The following is an 18,073-nucleotide window of genomic DNA, read 5'->3' as shown; positions in this document are numbered from 1 at the left end:
ATTTTCTCAAATGACATAAAACACAAATTAAAATGAGTTAAAGAATGGACAGAAAGCAGTTTGGGGTCCTAATGGTCATTGAAAGCAGACTGGGCCATAGCCTTTCTCTCTTTTTATAGGTAGAAAAGTGAAAGAATGATAACATAAAACACAACAAATTACATATTTTGAAAAGTTTGCAAATAACACAAACATTACAGAATTTAGAAAAATAATGTATTAAAATTAATCGTCTAACATACTTCTATAATGTTTTCAGCTGCATTTATTGTTATTATTATTTTATTTTTTTAGACAGTCTTGCTCTGTTGCTGAGACTGGAGTGCAATGGCATGATCTTTGCTCACTGTAACCTCTGCCTCCTGGATTCAAGTGATTCTTGTGCCTCAGCCTCCTGAGTAGTTGGGACTACAGGCATGAGCCACTGTGCATGACTAATTTTTCTTTTTTCTTTCTTTTTTTTTTTTTTTTTGTATTTTTAGTAGAAATGGGATTTTGCCATGTTGGCCAGGCTGGTCTTGAACTCCTGACCAAAAACGATCTGCCCACCTTGGCCTCCCAAAGTGCTGGGATTACAGGTGTGAGCCACCACACCCAGCCAACATGATTTTATAAGATCACTTTCTATAGAAAGGTCAAAAAAATAATTTGATATTCACAGAATATCAAATTCTGTGGCCATTCCAACCACATCTGACCAAAACTAGAGGCAGAGAATTTGAGACATTAATTAGTCTACTACTTCTATTGTTTCTGATATTACCATATACTAGTGTCACTGTTTTTTTTTTTTGTTTGTTTGTTTGTTTGTTTGTTTTTTATTGAGACGGAGTCTCGCTCTCTCGCCCAGGCTGGAGTGCAGTGGCGCAATCTTGGCTCACTGCAAGCTCCTCCTCCCAAGTTCACGCCATTCTCCTGCCTCAGCCTCCCAAGTAGCTGGGACTACAGGCGCTCTCCACCATGCCTGGCTAATTTTTTTGTATTTTTAGTAGAGACAGGGTTTCACCGTGTTAGCCAAGATGATCTCGATCTCCTGACCTCGTGATCCGCCCACCTCAGCCTCCCAAAGTGCTGGGATTACAGGCGTGAGCCACCGCGCCCTGCCTAGTGTCATTGTTGAAAATAATTTTGGAAGGGCATGATACATCTCTGTCATTACTGTAGTGATGCCCCTGGTGATTTCCTCTCCAAGAATTCAATGAAGTTTCACTCAAGTTCACTCACATTCAACCATTCTTCCTGTGCCAGATATTGACTGTTGGTATTAAGTCCCATAGTAGTCCTTCCGTATACTCTCTGTTACTGCTCAGTCTAGAAGCCTGAAAACTACATTTCCTAATCTCTCTTGCCAGCTAAGTCCAGGTGATTTTGCTCAATAACACAAAATTGTAAGTAGGAAGAATCCCAAGCCATTTTGCTCCTGGCAGCAAATTTAGAAGTATTGTAAAGTTCTAGGCTCCTCAACATCAGTAGGAACACCACTTCCCTGGTATTAGAGGTGGCTGTAACAGCAGCCATAGCAGCAAGTATGTGCTCATAGGCTCTGGGTAATAATACCTTTTGTAACTCAAACTCTAGGCAATAGGGACTTCCTTTCGACACTGATCTGTAGGTAATCCCACCTTTTGCTCTGCTAAAAATTCCAAAACTTTTGTAACCAATTGCCTGTATTAAATCCCCTTCTGTTTGAAATACATAGAAAGGTGTTTGTTTGTTTTTTAAACAGAGTCTTGCTCTGCCCAGGCTGAAGCATAGTGGCGTGATCTTGGCTCACTGCAACCTCTGCCTCCCGGGTTCAAGCGATTCTTCTGCCTTAGTCTCCCAAGTATCCAGGATTATAGGCATGTACCACCGTGCCCAGCTGATTTTTGTATTTTTAATAGAGATGGGGTTTCACCACGTTGGCCACGCTGGTCTCGAACTCCTGACCTCAGGTGATCTGCCCGCCTTTGCCTCCCAAAGTGCAGGGATTACAGGCATGAGCTACTGCACTTAGCCCATAGAAAGGTTTTTATCCTCTTGGCTGGATACTGATAGAAACACTCTCAGTGCATGTTTACTAGAACAGACTTATTTATGTGCTGTGTTAGTTCTAGCCATTTCCAGAAATATTCAAGACCTGGCTTTGGGCCTGAATCACCAATACAGATTGCTTGTGACCTCACAGTGTGTTGTCACTTGTGATGTCTTTTTCCATCAGCACACCTCATTGGGATCATCTTCATATATTAGAGAAGTTCCATACACATTGAGCCTCACAAATGAAGGGGTCTGGGTATCAGATTCCCTCTTCTCAGAAAGTGCCTTTGGAAATTTACTTACTGCCTACTGAGAAGCTCTGCAAGCTGAAAGGTGAGTTCTGGAAGGGTGATCTTTCCATTGATTAAAGGTCTTGTTGCACGCTTTCCTCAGCGGCGGAGTGGCTTCACTGCTGCACATTTGCATAATGGAGGGGCCAGTACTCACAATGGGAATAAGAAGCTGTGTTTTACGGTAACCAGCAATATCCATCCTGACCGGAGACTGGCACCTAGGATTAAATAAATGTAAATTCCACCTTCCCAGACACGCTGCTAAATAAGGGGAAAAAATAAATTTCGAGTTCAAAGACTTATTTCTTTCCACTGTTCACCAACCATTGTAATCTAGAGACTTGTATTCTAGAAGGGCAGCTTGCTAAACAGATTTCCACAAGCAGAAACTAAATGTAATAAACGCAGATTTCAGTTTGCTGTAAAGAGGACAGTTTTGCACTAAAGTCGGGGCTGAAGAGTATCTTTGTCTCTTTAGTAATCAGATGAAAACAGTTCAGTAATTAGTGACAGACTTTGAACTTAGACAAGTTAATTAAGAACTGTGGGCCGATATCCCTGTTTTATAAGAATTATACTTAGAAAAGAATTAATGTGCTTTTCTTTGCCTGGGGCACCTACCTGTTTTGTGGGGAGTGATGAGTTTAGGTTTGTTATAGAGAAACGCAAAGAAAGGACTAAACTCTTAAAGATCATTGATTCGAAAACATATGTTAACCGTCACATTTAGCATTTCTAAATCAAGTGTGTCTTACAGCCTACAGTGTGTCGCAGTTTTAGTGGTGATGCTCTTTTCCCCTTTATTTCTTAGGAGTAAATAAAATCACGGAGAATCTTATAATTTATAGCATCGTAGATTTAATGAAATACTTCTGATACTCAACTAGCGTTGACATTTTAAATTAAGATCCCCTTTACATGAGTTTTGACAAATGCAAACACCCTTTCCTCTATCAAGTCATAGGATAGTTCCTTTTCCTCAGAAAGATCCCTGGCGTCCCTTTCCAGTCAATTCCTACACTATCCTCTGTCCCTGGCAAACATGGTTCTGATTTCTTTTGCCACAGACGAGTTTGCCTACTCTAAAGTCATAGAAACAGAATCGTATGGTACATGATCTCTCGTCTGGACTCTTTACTCAGCATTTTGTTTTGCACTTCTGCCTGTTGTGTGCGTTCATAACTTGTCCCTTTGGTTGTGGAATAGTCTTTCATTAGATTAATATATAATTTGGGCCAGGTGTGGTGGCTCACGCCTGTAATCCCAGCACTTTGGGAGGCCAAAGCAGGTGGATCACTTGAGATAAGGAGTTTGAGACTATGGTGAAATATGGTGAAATCCCGTCTCTACTAAAAAAAAATACAAAAACTAGCTGGGCATGGTGGCACATGCCTGTAGTCCCAGCTACTCAGGAGGCTGAGGCAGAAGAATTGCTTGAACCCGGGAGGTGGAGATTGCAGTGAGCTGACATTGTGTCACTGCACTCCAGCCTGGGCAACAGAGTGAAATAGTGTCTTTAAAAAAAAAAAAAAAAGATGAACATATAATTTGTTGATGGACATTTGGGTTGTCTCCTGTTTTTGGCAATAATAAATAAAGCTGTGATGAACACTTTTGTACAAATATTTGTGTGTGTGTACACACACATATATATACGTTTTAATTTATCTGAAACTTTTCTAGGAGAAGCATGGCTGGGTCATCTAGTAGGGGCATATTTAAAATAGGATTTTGAAGCAAAACAATCAATAATCCTCTCAGCCAGGTTGCTTTCTCCAGAGAGAATGGTCGCTAATGTCCCTCTAGCATATCAAGTGTCAGGTTTGATGGCTAGCCCTTAGAATTCTCTTTTCTTTTTTTTTTTGACAGAGTCTCTGTTGCCCAGGCTGGAATGCAGTGGTGCAATCTCAGTTCACTGCAACCTCTGCCTCCCGGGTTCCAGCGATTCTCCTGCCTCAGCCTCCCGAGTAGCTGAGATGACAGGCATGAACCATGACGCCAGCTAAGTTTTATATTTTTATTAGAGATAGGGTTTTGCCATGTTGACCAGGCTGGTCTTCGAACTCCTGATCTCAAATGATCTTCCCAGCTTGGCCTCCCAAAGTGCTGGGATTATAGGCATGAGCCACCGTGCCCGGCTGGTTTATTAATTTTAAATGACTAACCGTCCTTATGAGAAGTCCAAACCTCAGCATCATGCAATATAATCATGTAACACACCTGCACATGCACCCCCAAATCTAAAATAGAAATTAAAAAATAAAATGATTAACCCTGAGACATATCTGGGCAGGGAAACTATTGGAGAAGAGGAAAGAAAAGCCTGTGAGCCCCAAAGTTGTGGTTCGTGGAGCAAAGATGCCCTTTGATTCTTCTGGGTAGAGTGGGCAGACGGTCCTTGCAGGACCTGGGGGGAGACGCATATTTGAGAGTCCCGACACGTCATTTCCCCTTCCAAACCCCTGATCTGCCAGGGGCTCTTGATTCAACCTTATCCACTCTGTGTCTTTCCCTTTGTCTACTTCAGTAATTCGTCAGGTGAATTATTTATTCAGTCACAGTTTGGTTCAAAAACCTCCATAGGATTTCATTCTCCTCTTCCTTGGAGAGCTACTGTTAGGGGTCCGCACCCAGGGAGCCCTCTGGGGAGGGGATCTGGCGTGGTTACGATGGGCCACACATGGGAGGCGGGCAGTCTCCCTCAATTTCTGTCCCTGGTGTCTGCAGGTGCTGAGGATTCCCAGTGGGTGGCACCTGTAGATCCCGGGTGCCCGTTCAGTTCCTGGCAGGGATACCTGCCTGCAGCTCTGGCCCCAGCTGCCTGCGGGTCTGCAGGGGATGGGTGGGGAGCCCAGGCCCTTCCCTTGTTAATTCCCTGGGAGGTGAGCCTGCTCAGGCTCTCAGCTCGCCATCCCTCACCGGTTGGACACGCGGGGACATTTGGATCTCGTTCAGGCCACATTTGCCTGAGGGAAACTCAGAGGGTTGTCAAGCTTTCTCCCGCTTTTCCTCCTTCCCATGGGCAGGACTTGTACTCCTGGCTGCTGCTTCCAAAATGCAGCCTGACTGTCCTAGTTTTGGGGGTATCGCAATTTAATGGATTCTGCGTATTAACACCTACGCTTCCTCCACAAATTGCGAAGCGGCAAAAAGCAGAGACTTGGGGCACAGACGTCACCATCCCTCTTTTCCTTTTCTCTTCCGTCACAGTGACAGCAGAGAGCAGCGTGGGTGGGAAGGAAACCAGTTATCCTGCCTGTCTCCTGCTCCCCCACCTTTTCGGTTTTGCACCTGGTGGAGTGTTCTTGGCAGCCTGTTCCAGCAGAGCAGCACCTGGTGACTTTGTTCTCACAAGTCTGCCTGGAGGTGTTGCATGGGAACAGAGCACACAGTCTGGAGCCTTCATGTGGGAACTCTGCCACACTGTAACACTTTACACATCATTTTGTCCCAACAGCAATGGAGCCTCCTGTTTCTAGGTTTTCCTTAAGGGGTGGTGCTAAATATTTGTAAAATGAACACATAAAGAGCCTAGAGTTCAGAGGCCCTAACAGATGGTGTTACATCCTATCGTGAGGCACGTGGACGGTTTCCGACCACCTGCGTTCACCCCTGGGATTCGGATTGATCTGGGCACCTCTGGGAAACCTATGGGGCAGGACCCGTGACTCTAGTTGCATTTTTAGAGGAGTGAGGCTGGGGGAGAAGAATAGGGAGGAACGCAGAAGACGTCCTGGTACCTGTCTCGGAGATTCTTCCATGGGTCTGTGTCAAAACCTTGTGGAAAGCAAAGCTGGGAGCAGAAGCTGGGGATGCAGGATTCACGAAGGATTCTGTGAGACTCTAGGACACAGTTAACTTGTCTTAGTGCCCAGGTGATAAAATACAACACACAATGGGAAGGAGGAGCATGTTCCCCTCCCATAGGTGGAGCCCAGGAAGGCTGCTTGGCAGGATGCCGAAGACTCCTAAAAATATCTGAAGGAGACCGTGTGTGTGTGTGTGTGTGTGTGTGTGTCATCACCAAGAGCGCAGTCTCACCTGAACCTGCAGGCTCTGAAGGAGAGAGAGAGAGAGTGTATGTGTGTGTGTGTGTGTGTGTGTGTGTGTGTCATCACCAAGAGCGCAGTCTCACCTGAACCTGCAGGCTCTGAAGGAGAGAGAGAGAGAGTGTTTGTGTGTGTGTGTGTGTGTGTGTGTGTCATCACCAAGAGCGCAGTCTCACCTGAACCTGCAGGCTCTGAAGGAGAGAGAGTGTGTGTGTGTGTGTGTGTGTGTGTGTGTGTTTACAGGTTATTATCAAGAATACGGCCTCACCTGAGTCTGCAGGCTCTGAAGGAGATCATGTTTGTGTGTATGTACAGGTTATTACCAAGAGCACAGTTTCATCTGGACCTGCAGGCTGGTGAGGCCAGGAGAGATTCACTCAGGGGCCAGTCCAAAAAACAGAACCTGGCTAGGCATTTCAAACAGGTAATTTTTTGAGAAAGAGTTTTATTGGGGGTTTAGTGAACGTTAAAAAAACTGCACATATTCAAAGTACACAATTTGGTAAGTTTTGGCATAAGTACACGCCCATAAAACCACAATCAAGATAATGCTCCTTTGTCTTCTTCCCCTGACAGTCTTTGATCTGCTTTCTGTCACTATAGGGCAGTTGGGATTTTCCAGAAATTTATATAAATGGAATCAAGCAGTATATATATAATATATATTTATATATATATATATGTTATACATATAGTGGCAAAAAGCACATAATATAAAATTCACCATCTTAACCATTTTCAGGTGTACAATTCTGCAGCATTAAGTACAATCACCTTGTTGTGCAACCATCACCAGTATCCTTCTCCAGAACTGTTTAGTCTTGCAAAACTGAAACTCTGTTCCCATTAAACAATAACTCCGGCCAGGTGTGGTGGCGCATGCCAGTAATCCCAGCACTTCGGGAGGCCAAGATGGGTGGATGACCTGAGCTCAGAAGTTTGAGACCAACCTGGGCAACACGGTGAAGCCCCATTTCTACGAAAAAACAAAAAATTAGCCAGGCGTGGTGGTGTGGGCCTGTAGTCCCAGCTACTCGGGAATCTGAGGCAGGAGAATCACGTGAAGCCAGGAGGCGGAGGTTGCAGTGAGCCAAGATCACACCTCTACACTCCAATCTGGGCAACGGAGTCAGACTCTGTCTCCAAAGGAAAAAATAAACAAAACAAAACCGTAACTCCTCCTTCCTCTTCCCCCAGCCCCTAGCAGTGACCATTCTACTTTCTGTCTTGGTGAATTTGCCTACTCTAAGGAGCTCAGATAAATGCAATCAAACAGTGTTTGTCCTTTCGTGTCTGGCTTATTTCACTGAGCCTAGTGTCCTCGAGGTTCATCCGTGCTGTAGCCCATGTTAACATTTCCTTCCTTTTCAAGGCTGAATAATATTCCATCATGTGTATGTACCACACTTCGTTTATTCTTTCATCTGTTGATGGACACCTGGGTTGCTGCCACCTTTGGACCACTGGGAATAATATTGCTATAAACTTTTTGAGACCCTGTTTCCAGTGCTTTTGGGTATATACCCAGAAGTGGAATTACTGGAACATATTGTAATTCCATTTTTTTTTTAGCATCTAACATACTGTTTTCCACAGCAGCTGCTCCGTTTTACAATCCCACCAGCAGTGCACCAGAGTTCCAATTGCTTCATATCCTTGTCAACACTTGTTATTCTCTGTTTTCTTTTTGATAGTAGCCACTCTAAAGGGTGTGAGGTGGAGGCTTAAAAAAAATATATCCCAGTAAACAGCCTGTGGTGATAAATGTTCCTTATGCATTTTAAAAGAATGTTTGTTCAGTCTTTGTTTGGTAACGGTTCTATACATTTCAATTAAGTCAAATACTTGATAATATTGTTTAAGTCCTCCATATTTTATTGGTTTTTCTGTCTACTTGTTCTACCTGTTTCCGAGAGTGACAGAAGCGTATTGAAATCTCCCACTGTGGTCACAGATTTGACTATTTACTTTTGCAGTTCAATTAGTTTTCGCTTCATATATTTTGAAGCTCTAGTATTAAGTACATAGCAATCCAAACAATCCTAGTGTTAGGGTTGCTCTGGCCTCCTGATGAATTGATCCTTTTAGCATTATGAAATGACTTTCTTTGTCCTTGGTTATATTCGTTACTCTCAAATTTGTTAATCTGATATTAGTAGCACCACTCCAGCTTTCTTGTGCTAGGTGTTTCTAATCTTTTTGCTTTTAATTTTTTATTTCTTATGTATGGATATAGTTTATTCTCGCTTTTAAAATCCACTCTTACAATCTTTGTCTTTTGATTGGGATGTGTAGACAATTTACATTTAAAGTGGTTATTGCCAGGCATGGTGGCTCATGCCTGTAATCCCATCACTTTGGGAGGCTGAGGCGGGCAGATTACTTGAGGTTGGGAGTTCAAGACCAGCCTGACCAACATGGTGAAACCTTGTCTCTACTAAAGATACAAAAATTAGCTGAGCGTGGTGGTGCATGCCTGTAATCCCAGCTATATGGGAGGCTGAGGCAGGAGAATTGCATGAACCCAGGAGGCGGAGGTTGCAGTGAGCTGAGAGCCCACCACTGCACTCCAAACTGGGTGATAGAGTGAGGCTCTGTCTCAAAAAAAAAAAAAAGAAAAAAAAGAGGATTATTGATATGGTTCGGTTTCAATCCATCATCTTGCTTAAAACAAACAAACAAAAAACCCCTTCATCCGGTCTGTTCTTTGTTACCCTTTCTCTCCTGTCTGCCTTCTATTGAAGTGAATTTTAAATCTTTCCATTTTACTGCCTTTTGTTGGTTTATTACTATGACTTTTCATTGTGTTGTTTTAGTGGTTGCCTCAGGGTTTTTCGTATACATCTAACTTACCACTGTCTACCTTCAACAGATATTATCACAGTCACACATAGTACAAGGACTTGAAAATAATATACTTCCATTTCTCCCTTTTATCTATTGCTTTCTTAAATGTTATTGATATTTATGTTACATACTCTCCCTACATTTGTAATTCTTTTTGTTAAAGTATTTTTAAAGGTATTGAGATAAGAAAAGTTTTCATCATTTTACCCATGTAGTTACCGTTTCTTGTGCTATTTCTTCCTTTCCATAGATCTGTATTTCCAACTTGTACTATTCTTCTTCTTCTGCCTGAAGACTTCTGTGTTAGTTCCCTAGGGTTGCTGTCACAAAGTACCACAAACTGGGTGGCTTAAAGCAGCAGAAATGCATTCTCTCATAGTTCTAGAAGCTGGAAGTCTGAAATCAAGGCATCAGCAGGACTGTGCTCTCTCTGAAGGCTCCCGCAGAAGACCCTTTCTTGCCTCTTCCTAACCTGATTATTGCTAACAGTCCTTGGTGTTCCTCAGCTCGTGGTATCAAACTTCAGTCTCTCCAGCTGGGTACAGTGGCTCATGTCTGTAATCCCAGCACTTTGGGAGGCCGAGGCAAGTGGATAACTTGAGACCAGGAGTCTGAGACCGGCCTGAGCAACATGGCAAAAACCTGTCTCTACTAAAAAAAAAAAATACAAAAATTAACCAGGTGTGGTGGCATACACATGGAATCCCAGCTACTTGGGCAACTGAGGCACAAGAATCTCTTGAACCCGGGAAGCAGAGGCTGCAGTGAGCTAAGATGGTGCCCCTGTACTCTCGCCTAGGTGACAGAGTGAGACTCTGTCTCAAAAAAAAAAAAAAAATCCTCCAATCTCTGACTCTGTCTTCACCTGGCTGTCTTCCCTCTGTGTGGGTCCGCGTCCACATTTCCCTCTTCTTATGAGGACACCATTCATATTGGTTTAAGGTCCACCCTAATCTGGTATGACTTCATCTTAACTTTGTTACATTTCCAAAGATTCTGTTTTCAAACAAGGCCACATTTGCAGGTTCCAAGTAGACGGGAATTTTGGGAAGACGTTATTCAACCCAGTGAAATTTTAGCTGAGGCCTTTAATATTTCTTGCCATGTAAGCCTGCGGGTTATGAAGTCTTTCAACTTTTGTATGTCCAAAAATACTTATTTCATCTTCATTTTTGAAGGCTATTTTCCCTGGATATAGAATTTTAGGTTGACAGTTTTTGCTTTCTGTAGTTTAAAGATATTGCTCCACTTACACTGTTACCAGAGAGAAATCTGCTGCGTTTATTTATTTATTTTTATTTATTTTGAGACAGAGTGTCACTCTGTCACCAAGGCTGGAGTGCAGTGGTGCGATCTTGGCTCACTGCAACCTGCACCTCTTGGGTTCAAGCGATTCTCCTGCCTCAGTCTCCCGAGTAGCTGGGATTACAGGGATGCACCACCATGCTTGTCTAATTTTTGTATTTTTAGTAGAGACGGGGTTTCACCATGTTGGCCAGGCTGGTCTCAACTCCTGACCTCAAGTGATCTACCTGCCTCAGCCTTCCAAAGTGCTGGGATTATAGGCATGAGCCACCGGGCCTGGCTGTCATCCTTATTATATTTCTCCGCAATGGTTCATTTTTCTCTGGCTGCTTTTAAGATCTTCTCTTTATTACTGGTTCTAGGAGTGGGGTCTGTGGCTTGGGCCTTACGAAATCAGAATCATCTCACATCTTCTGGTCACAGTGCAGCAGTAGATATGAGACCTAGTTTGAGTCAACAAGATTGGAGAAGACATTTGCTGGAAGCTCCAAAGGGGGAACCTTATTTCTTTTCTTATTTCTAGATGTGATCATCTGATATTAATTCTGGAATAGCTACAAACTGTTGGCTGTCACGAGGCTAAGCTGGTCTTTGGATAAACTTGACATCACTGGAGACAGAAAAGAGAGAAGAAAAAATACCCATAACCAGGTTCTTGATAAGGTTGCTGAGTCATGCAGGAAGCACCACTGGAGGGTACACAGTTCTGAGAGACAGTGGGTTTTGATTTTCTATTACAGTCACGAGTCACTTAACGATGGGGACACTTTCTGAGAAATGCACTGTTAGGTGATTTTGTTGTTGTGCAAACATCACAGAGTGAACTTGCACAAACCTAGATGGCAGAGCCTACTATACGCCGGGGCTGCTGTAGCCTATCTCCCCTAGCTACAAACCTGTAAAGCAGGTTACTATACTGAATACTGTGGCAATTGTGATACAATGGTATATATTTATGTATCTTTTTGTTTGTTTGTTTGTTTGTTTTGAGAGAGAGTCTTGCTCTGTTGCCCAGGCTAGAGTGCAATGGTGCAATCTCGGCTCACTGCAACCTCCGCCTCCTGGGTTCAAGCAATTCTCCTGCCTCAACCTCCCAAGTAGCTGGGATTACAGGCATGCACCACCACACCCAGCTAACTTTGTATTTTTAGTAGAGATGGGGTTTTGCCATGTTGGTCAGGCTGGTCTTGAACTTCTGACCTCAGATGATCCGCCCACCTTGGCCTCCCAAAGTGCTGGGATTACAGGTGTGAACCACCGCGCCTGGCCGTATTTGTGTGTCTGAACATGGAAAAGGTATGGTAAAATACAGTATTGTAATCTTATGGAACCACTGTCGTGTAGATGCAGTCTGTTTTTGACTAAAACATTATTATGTAGTACATGGCTGCATTTAAAACTCAGTCTTAAGTGACGCATTTGCTGATACAGTGCTTGATAATCCTATTGCCCTGAGATAACAAGATTTCTTCTCATCCTTACCCTCATATCAGTAGGCTAGCTCTGAAGGTATGTTCATCGATATCGTAGAAGAAGAGGACATATGTTTCGCATTGCACTCTTTAAGAGGAGAAATGGAAATAACAGGGAGAAGTTTTTAAAATTTCAGCAGCTTTCTCTTTGTGGTTTCTGACTTAGTTAGAAGACATCAGGCGAAAGGAACCGCTCCATGTGAGTCAACATTTCAGAAAGTCTTCAAGGGTGTTGGAGACCGAATGCAGTGATTTTCTGAGGAAGAGTAGGGGAGTATTCAGATTAATAAAGAGAACCAATGCTATTTTTTCTTATCTACTTGTTTACCTCCTGTAGGGAAATTTTTCTCAGACAATATTTATGGAACAGAAAACATGTATTTACTTGAAAGTCTGCTGTCATGTTGAATGTTGATTCTTGAGTCCATTTTCCATTGAAAAGATTTTGATACTAATATGACTACACAAACAGATTTTTGGTGGAGAGGGTGTTTTAGTCGGTTTTGTGTTACTGTAATCTGAGAATACCCGAGACTGAGTCTTTCTTTCTTTTCTTCCTTTCTTTCTTTTTTAATTTCTTGCTTTCTTTCCTTCTTTCTTTCTTTCTTGCTTTCTTTCCTTCTTTCTTTCTTTCTTGCTTTCTTTCCTTCTTTCTTTCTTTTCTTTCAACGGAGTCTCACTCTGTGGCCAGACTGGAGTGCAGTGGCACGATCTCTGCTCACTGCAACCTCTGACTCCTGGGTTCAAGTGATTCTCCTGCGTCAGCCTCCCAAATAGCTGGGATTACAGGTGCACGCCACCACACCCAGTTGGAGACAGAGTCATTTATAAAGAAAACATTTTATTTGGCTCATAGTTCTGGTGTCTGGAAAGTTCAAGATTGGGCATCTCCACTGGGAAAGGTCCTAGGCTGCTTCTCCTCATGATGGGAGGTGAAGGGGGGCTGGTGTGTGCAGAGGTCATACGGCAAGAGAGGAAGAAAGGGTGGGGGAGATGCCAGGCTCTTTTTAACAACCAGCTCTCATGGGAATGAATAGAATGAGAACTCACTCACCCCTCTCACTCAGGGAGGACAATCATCTATTTATGAAGGATCCACCCTCATCACACAAACATCTCTTATTAGGTCCACCTCCAACACTGGGAATCACATTCCTACATGAGATTTGGTTGGGATAAACAACTGTTAGAGACGTTTGAACCAGAGCAACTCCATCTTGAATAGGGGCTGGATAGACTAAGGCTGAGACCTACTGGGCTGCATTCCCCAATGGTTAAGGCATTCTAAGTCACAGGATGAGACAGGAGGTTGGTGCAAGATACAGGTCATAAAGACCTTGCTGACAAAACAGATTGCAGTAAAGAAGCCAGCTAAAACCCACCAAAACCAAGATAGAGACAAGAGTGACCTCTCATCATCCTCACTGCTACACTCCCACCAGCACCATGACAGTTTACAAATGCCATGGCAACATCAGGAAGTTACTCAATATGATCTCAAAAGGGGAGGCATGAATAATCCACCCCTTGTTTAGTATATCATCAAGAAATAACCATAAAAAATGGGCAACCAGCAGCCCTCAGAACTGCTCTGTCTGTGAAGTAGCCATTATTTTATTCCTTTACTTTCCTAATAAACTTGCTTTCATTTTACGCTACAGACACGTCCTGAATTCTTTCTTGTGTGAGATCCAAGAGCTCTCTTGCGGTCTGGATTGGGACCACTTTCTGGTAACAAAACCATATCCAAACAATAGCCAAGGGTGTCATTTCAGTAGGAGTGTGGGTGATTGATACAGTTAGGATGCTGCCCTAATAAGGGCAAAAATCACAGCAAATGGGAGGGTTATTTCTGTCTCACATGCAGTCCGAGTGTGTGCACAGATGGTGGGACACCTCATGGGTCAGACTCCCAGCCTCCTTTGATTTTCTTTCCCTCTCAGGCTTCATGTGTGGCTTCTGTCCTCCAAGTGATTCTAGCTCCCGAGAGCAAGAGCACACAGCCACCAGTGAGAGGAGATGAAGGAGGGTGTGCGTGTTCTCTTCAAGGGCACACCCTGGGTGTCGCATGTCACTTCTGCTCATATCTCTGTAAACCAAACATAAAATGCTAAGCCTCCAACTGACTGAATGGGCCCCTTCTTGTCCAAGGGGATCCCCAAGAAACTGAAAAACTAGTTCAGGTCATGACAAGAATTGGGGGGTTGACTCACCTCTTTGTAATCCTTCCCTTTGGAATTCAGGCATCACTGACCAGCATTATATTAAAACAGAGATCATAAGACTGAAGAAACAGACCCTTTAGCAGTAAGATACCCAATCCCAACTTGACTCTGGTATAGCATCACATGACATATAACAGGCCAAGAAGGAAATAAAATTATTTTATCCCAAAATATTTTTTGACGTATTTTGAAGTGGCCCTGCAAAGCTGTCTCTTAATTTTCATACTAGAGGAATCTCCTTTCTCCTAATGGGTCTTTTCCAGGGAGTTTGACATCTGTAAATATCCAATAAGAAATATGTGCTATCTATTGTCTCTGAAGCCTGCTATCTGGACGCTTCATGTACATGACAAGGACATTATCTTCCACAACCCCACCCCCCTTATCTTAACTCAAGCATTTCTTTTTACTGACTTCAACTCCTCAGCCTTAGCTTAACTCTTTCAACCAATTGCCAGTCGGAAAACTTTTGAAGTCGGAAAACTTTTGAAGTCGGAAAACTTTTGAAGCCTCCCACTTTGACATGTCCCACCTCTCTTGGCTGAACCAATGTATACCTTACATGTATTGCTTTATGTTTTTGCCTGTAATTTCTGTCCCTTTAAAATGTATTAATATCAAACCCAGCTGTAACTCAACCACCTTGGGCACATGTTCTCAGGAACTCTGAGGCTGTGTCACAGGTCATGGTCTTTAATCTTGGCAAAATAAACCTCTAAATGGATTAAGACCTGTCTCAGATACTTTTTGGTTTACATCTCATTGTCCCAGTTTAGTCACATGACCACACTTAGCTGCAAGGGAGGCTAGAAAATGTCATCTTTAGCTAGGGGGAGAAATGTGTTGGGTTAAAACTTGGGGATTTTATTACTGATGGTGGAAGGGAAGAATGGATCTACAGGACCATAGAAATCTCTGTCATAATGGTTTATTTTCGTAGTTGTTTTAAATTCCCAGTCTGATAATTCCAACAGGGTAGTATCTGAGTCTGGTTACAATGCTTGCTTTGCCTCTTTAATCTGTGTTTTTTTTGCCATTTAGCATGCCTTGTAATTTCTTGTTGAAAGCTGGACCTGATGTGTAGCATAAAAGGAACCAAGGTAAATAGGCCTTTAGTGTGAGGCTTTATGTTTATCTGATTAGGAGTTAGGCTGTGTTTACTATTTGCTGTAGCTGTAGATGTCAGAGGATAAAATTCCCTCCAGTGTCTTTGTTTTTGTCTCCCCTCTCATCTTTGGGCTTCCCTAGAGACTGTTTCTTAAAGAGGGACTGAAACATGCAGTTGTTTCAGCTGTAGTCCCCTGTGACACACAACAACCCCATTCATGTAGTGGTAAGGTGCAGGGGGTGGGGAACCATTCCATAGTCTTTTTTTTCATTCCATAGTCTTATGATTAGGCTCAGTTTTCAGCAAGCCTGTATCCCTGGGCTGTGATCTTCACAAGTGCTTTTCATTCCCCTCCTCCCTTAGATGAGACAAGAAGGGCAGAGAGGCTAGAGTTGGTTATTTCCCTTCTTTCAGGTTGGTTAGACACTGGTAAAATTCAGGTTGGTTAGACTATGATAAAATTTAAGATAGTGAGGAAAATACTTTCCTTGAGGGCAGGCCTTGTTGGACAAGAACTGAATGCTCTTGCATATTTCAAAATGGTACCTGTCAGGCCTCTGAGCTCGAGCTAAGCCATCATATCCCCCATGACCTGCAGGTATACATCCAGATGGCCTGAAGCAATTGAAGATCCACAAAAGAAGTGAAAATAGCCTTAACTGATGACATTCCACCATTGTGATTTGTTCCTGCCCCACCTTAACTGATACGATATGTTCTTCCCTGCCCTTAAGAAGGTACTTTGTAATATTCTCCCTGCCCTTGAGAATGTACTTTGCACGCCTATCCCAAACCTATAAGAACTAATGATAATCCCACCAACCTTTGCTGACTCCTTTTTCAGACTCAGCCTGTCTGCACCCAGATGAAATAAAGAGCCTTGTTGCTCACACAAAGCCTGTTGGTGGACTCTCTTCACACGGACACACGTGACACTACCTTTTCTCTTTCTCCTGTCAAAAGCACAAGGAAGTTTTTCTCCCATCTTCACTGTGAAGACCTCACTGAGTTCCTGGAGGGAAAGGTTATGAAAGTGGGGACCCCCTGTGACTGGGCTGCTTCCTGAAATTTTTGTCTCTCAGAAGTGTCCACACTGAGCCTCCAGCAATTTGTCAGTTCCCAGTTTAGGTTTTCCTGCCCCTCTGCTGGTTCCAGTAGCAGGGTTTGTTCCTGGGCTTCTGCTCCGGGAAGTTGTGATTTCCTTGTGTCAGCCTGTCTGCCTCTCCCATATTGGGGACAGTGAGCTACCCTGTACTCTTACTTCTACAGACCTAAGAAGAGTTACTGACTTTCAGTTTGTTCAGGTTTTCAATCCACAGCAAATTAATTGATTATGCACGTTGGCAGCCAGCCAACACAACCCCTCCGTGAAAATCACTGGCAGGAATTCATCGTTTAGCTGAAGGAATACCAGTGAGTAAAAACTAAAACCAGTTCACGATGGTTCTGGTGATACATCAGGAATAGCAGCCTTTCCTGGGAGCTATGCAAATTTTATGTTTTTGATAGAATACCAAATTGGAGTCTTCCATAAACTTTAGTAATATGCTAATTTTAGTTTTTGAAAACAAAAATTCAGGGTCTCCTGATAACTCACTTAATAGAATACTAAAGTCACCATAAAGACTTCAGGAGGATCCCTCTGGGCTGACCCTTCTTTGAGAATCTTGAATAAGATAAGCAATATTCAAATATTTTGGTCTTGGGATCTCCTTTTTAGAAAGTTGAGGTGAAATTCACATAACACACAATTAACCATGATAAAGTATACAATCCAGTGGCTGTTCGTGTGTTCAACATGTTGTGCAACTACCTCCTCTCTCTAGTTTCAAAACTTTTTTACCACCCCAGAAAAATCCCCTGGCGAACACTTATCTGCTTTCTGTCTCCATAGAGTTGCCTATTCTAGATATTTCATATAAAATGAGTCATACTATAGTGACCTTTTGTGTCTGGCTTCCTTCACTCAGCATAGTGTTTTTGAGGTTCATCTAAATGGCAGCATGGATTAATACTTCATCCCTTCCTGTGCCTAATACTCCACTGGTAGGGATATACCATGATTTGCTTATCCATTCTTTTTTTTTTTTTTGGAGGGAAGAGTCCCTTGGTCACCCAGGCTGGAGTGCAGTGGCACCATCTTGGCTCACTGCAACATCTGCCTCCCAGGTTCAAGGGATTCTCATGCCTCAGCCTCCCATGTAGTTGGGATTACAGATGCGTGCCACCATGCCCAGCTAATTTTTTGTACTTTTAGTAGAGACAGTAGAGATGAGGATTCACCATGTTGGCCAGGCTGGTCTCTAACTCCTGGCCTCAAGTGATCTGCCCACTTTGGCCTCCCAAAGTGCTGGGATTACAGGTGTCAGCCACCACGCCTGGTCTTTATCCATTCATTTGTTGTTGGGTATTTGGGTGTTTCTACCTCTTGATGAGTGTGAATAATGCTGTTGTTATAAACAGTCGTATACACGTTTGTGTTTAGACACATGTTTTTGTGTTGTTTGGGTGTGTACCTAGGAATAGAATTGCTGAGTCATGGGACAAATTTATGTTTAGCTTTTTGAGGAACTGCCAAAACAGACTCTGTTTTGCACAGTGGCTGTACCTTTTGACATTGCCACCAGCCATCTGTGAGCATTCCTAGTCTTTTTCTTAAAGTCATCTTAATGTGTATGAAGTAGTATCTCATTGTGGTTTTGATTTGCATTTCTGAAATGACCAGTGATGTTGATATGCTTGTTGGCCATTTGAC

Source organism: Rhinopithecus roxellana, chromosome 11 (genome assembly GCF_007565055.1).
Source record: "Rhinopithecus roxellana isolate Shanxi Qingling chromosome 11, ASM756505v1, whole genome shotgun sequence".
NCBI lineage: Eukaryota > Metazoa > Chordata > Mammalia > Primates > Cercopithecidae > Rhinopithecus > Rhinopithecus roxellana.
Note: the sequence above shows the minus strand (reverse complement) of the source record.